Source organism: Cryptomeria japonica, chromosome 6, assembly GCF_030272615.1.
Source record: "Cryptomeria japonica chromosome 6, Sugi_1.0, whole genome shotgun sequence".
Taxonomy (NCBI): Eukaryota; Viridiplantae; Streptophyta; class Pinopsida; order Cupressales; family Cupressaceae; genus Cryptomeria; species Cryptomeria japonica.
Window position 1 is genome coordinate 610,556,067 of NC_081410.1, and position 4,376 is coordinate 610,560,442.

The 4,376-nt window shown below is 33.9% G+C and overlaps 1 pseudogene; it reads left to right on the forward strand.

The window, feature by feature from the left end:
* Window positions 1-1,511: 1,511 nt before the first annotated feature.
* On the forward strand, window positions 1,512-3,091 carry LOC131037718 (labd-13Z-ene-9,15,16-triol synthase, chloroplastic-like; annotated as a pseudogene).
* The last annotated feature ends 1,285 nt before the right edge of the window (window positions 3,092-4,376 follow it).

Here is a 4,376-nt window from a genome sequence, read left to right on the forward strand (position 1 = left end):
AGGTGAATTTATCACTCCACAATAAGTGGATATGATAAAATAGTAACAAGATCAACACCATAAAAGGTGGAAATTCTCCTACACACACTATCCCAATGTGGCACAAACACCCAAGTGTCTCATACCCAAACTACTATTAAATGCATTTCCTAAGTAAACTTAAGTAAGGTGTAATAATATCCATGAGGAATATTTATTTACACCAACATCCTCTACTCCTAGTGAGAATGACCAATATGGCTATGATACCACTCAATAGTTTGAAAAAGGAGGATAAAATGAAACAGATAGAGAACTAACATTAAATTTTATATTAAATGAAATAAAACAATACAACTATCTTCATACACACAACTTCAGATTTATACACTTACCATCTGATATAGTTTACAGCTCTTACATTCAATCTGGATAACTTTCTTCGGGCACTTTTAATAGCTTTGCAAAGCTGGACTCTGAAAAGAGTACATACAAAATATAGATTCAAATATTAGGGGAAGAGTACTAGTAACTGTTATAGTTAACTTTGAACACCCATAGATTTTAAATGGTAAATCGGATCTGGGTTGTAATGATGTATGTTGTGGGATCCATCATGTGCACAAGGGTCAAAAAGCACACATTTACAAGTGTCGCTGATACCTGCTTAAAGATGCCCCATTAATCATGCACTTAAAATTGCCAATACTAATGCACAAATGCTCCAGAAGTCATGTGCTATGGGTATCAATAATGGTGTAAACATGAGCCAATTATGATCCAAAAATGTTAAAAAATAGGTGGCTATTGATACATGTGAAATTTATTAATAGACTTTTAGTGTTTTTTTTATTTTTTTTAAATTAGTAATTGAGAGATTGATTGGACAAGAAGTGAACAGTTATTAGAACATGAGCAGTAACTTTCTACAGCAAACTAAGCACATATGATAAAGAGAAGGAATACAATAAAATAATATTTTCTAAATCAGCTCCCATGAGTGTGAGTTTGCAGATGTGACAATGTAGACAGAGAGGAGAAAATGAGATGAAATCGATTTGAATCCAAGAAAGATATGGACGATACAGAGACGATACAGACAGCCAGCAGATTTAATTAAGTAGATGTGATTAATACTTCCAACATAAATATTATCATCAATTTTGGAAGTTTCTATATCCATAGCTATCAATTTCTTCCTTTATTTATATCTGACCAAGCGCGCATAATAACAGCTCAAAGCTATAGTATCTAGCTAAAAGATATTTTTATTTGTATATCAAATTATATAACAAAAGGGACCTGAACATTGTATTCGATCAAAGATACATTTATGTGTACAAATGACAATGGGCGTTACCATACATGTTTATACATATAAACAAATGGATCCCACATTTTTGTCAGATTACATGAACGCTTTGCTTGGTATCTTTACAAATTTTTGTCCCAATGCTGTATAGATTTTTATACATACTAATCTGCTGATACAACCAAATAATTGCTTTCCAAGCAGATCTGAAATCCATTCAATGGAAGGGCAATGGGTGATTTGGTTTTCTGCAGTGGTAAGCAGTTTTCTGGCGTATTTCTTATTAGAGTTAATTGGGAGAAGAAAGAAGAAAAGCAGGGCAAATCTTCCTCCTGGACCTCCTGCCTGGCCTATAGTGGGAAACATTCTCCAGCTGGGGAAAAAACCCAATGAATCTTTGTGGGCTCTTTCTCAGCAATACGGCCCACTCATGACTCTCTCTCTCGGCATGAAAACTGCAGTGGTTGTTTCCTCCTCTGAAATGGCAAAGGAGATCTTCAAAACCCACGACCAAAACTTTGCAGGACGGACTCTGATAGAAGCAGCAAAGGTTAATTCTCACCACGAATCTTCAATAGTGTTTGCTCAGTATGGAGATTACTGGCGGAAAGTGAGGCGAATTGCTGCGACAGAGCTCTTCACTCCCACCAAACTCCAAGCCCTGCAATATCTGAGAAGAGATCAAGTCTCTCAGACAATTCGGACGGTTTTCGAGCAGAGGGGAAAAAGTATGAATATTACACATTTGGTGTTCTACGAGGGTCTCAATCTCATGAGCAACACCATCTTCAGTAAGAAGTTGTTCGATCCCAACAATCTAGAGTCTGCAGAATTGAGGACCTCTTTTGCTGAATTGGCGAAATTGGGCGGAAAACCCAACTTGGCCGACTTTTATCCATTTTTGAGGTTCCTGGATCCTCAGGGCGTGAGCCGTGATATGGCCGTCAGTCAAAGGAGATTACATAAGTGCTTAGATGTATTCATACAAGATCGGCTGGAGGCGAGGAGGAAAGGCATGGGTCTTCCCAAGGAAAAGGACTTTCTCGACATTCTGCTCGATTCGACTGCCAATGATTTCACTCTGGAAAATATCAGGGCTCTAATTATGGTAAGTATCGTGACTAATTAAAGAGAAAATTTACAGTTAGATTGAATATTTTCAGGCTAGATTATGTGAAATTTAGTAGTGACACTACTGCCGCAACAATAGAATGGGCCATGGTGGAGCTCATTGCCAATCCTCATGTAATGAAACAAGCACAAAAAGAATTAGAAGAGATAATTGGTTTCAATCGAAGAGTGGAAGAATCTGATATAGATCATCTACCTTATCTCCATGCTGTAGTGAAAGAAGTTTTTCGCCTACACCCAACACTTCCTTTGGCAGTGCCTCATAGAGCAGATAACTCATGTGAGGTGGCAGGATATATGATACCCAAGCACACAATGGTGATTGTGAATGTGTGGGCAATTGGAAGAGATCCTAAAATTTGGAAGGAACCTTTAAAATTTATGCCTGAGAGGTTTTTTAACCGAGAGAATAGTAAGATGAAGTATAAGGGACAAGATTTTGAGTTGATACCATTTGGAGCTGGAAGAAGAATATGCTTAGGACTTCTTTTGGCTCATCAAATGGTTCATTTTACTATTGCTTCTTTAATCCACTCTTTTAATTGGGCACTTCCAATGGGGATGAATTGTGAGAAAATAGATATGAGTGATGCCTTTGGAATGGTATTAAAGAAGGCTATAGAATTGCATGCAATCCTCACTCCAAGATTACCAAATCATCTATATTAAAATAGTATAGTATGTCAAAGAATTTTATGATGAGATTACCAAATCATCTATATTAAAATAGTATAGTATGTCAAAGAATTTTATGATGAGATTTGGGTGATGTAGAAACTACTTACTAGGTCTCTTACAAAATTTGATTTAAGTTTATGTTAAGTGATATTATGAATCATTAGATCAATATTATGAAAGTGTGTAATGCTTCATGCCTATTTGCCTCGTATGCTTGTTTGAATTACTTTTGGTACTTATTGATGATTTTTTATATTATCATCAATATACTTCATAAATTTAATATTTTGTATTCAAATCATGGTGCTTGACTATGTATTATGGGATGTAAACATAGTTACTTATATATTTTAACTACATATGGTAGTGTTTTGGCTTCACTATTCATTATATTTATTATGTGTGATTATGATGATGGTATCGTATTTAACATTATGATTGGTATAATTATTGATTTTTGAATCTATGATATCTAAATTATATTAGCTTTAGATGATTTCAATTGTAGCAATTAATTGATATTGTTTTGTTGATTTATTATATCATGTTGGATGTTTATGTTATGCTTAAGATAAATTTGTGATATGCCTAATGTTTATTGAGCGAAATGGATAATTTGGGTAAAAATGGTGTGTTCAAATTCCCTTGTCTCACTTGATTTGAGTTACAAGGTATATCATGTGTACCCGTATGAAATCATGATTTCAATCAATATTGATTATATATCCTTGTGTTATGGATAAACCCATGGGTGAACTCACAATGTTGGTTCTCACTTTTTCGTACATCCTGACTTTTGCTGAAATCATACATTTTTTAGAAAATATAATGATTTAAGCTTTAAGAGGTCCCATTTGAAGTAATTAATTGAAGAGAGTTAGATAAAAGGCTCTTAGATCAAAATTTCTTGGATAGAACCTCTCTACTTCTAAATCATACTTGCAATGAAGTTTCATTTGCATCTATCAAATGCTGATAAAAAACCAATTTTATATTAGCTTTTGGGGGGTCAAATGAATTCATTTACAAGTTTTGTTTTTTAAGTATTTAGCCCTTATTTTTAGCTTTCCAATTAGTATAATTTTTCATATATTTAATTTTATTAATATATTTTTGTTTTATTTCTTATAAATGTAGGGTTTTCACCGATTATGAACTTCTTTGTTCAATGCTTATGGAAAAATAGTAAACGTCACCCAAAAAATTCTAAAAAATATTTACGCACTAGGTACTAGATTTCTCTTTCCAACAAAGAAAAAAAAATGATTTTTCGTTA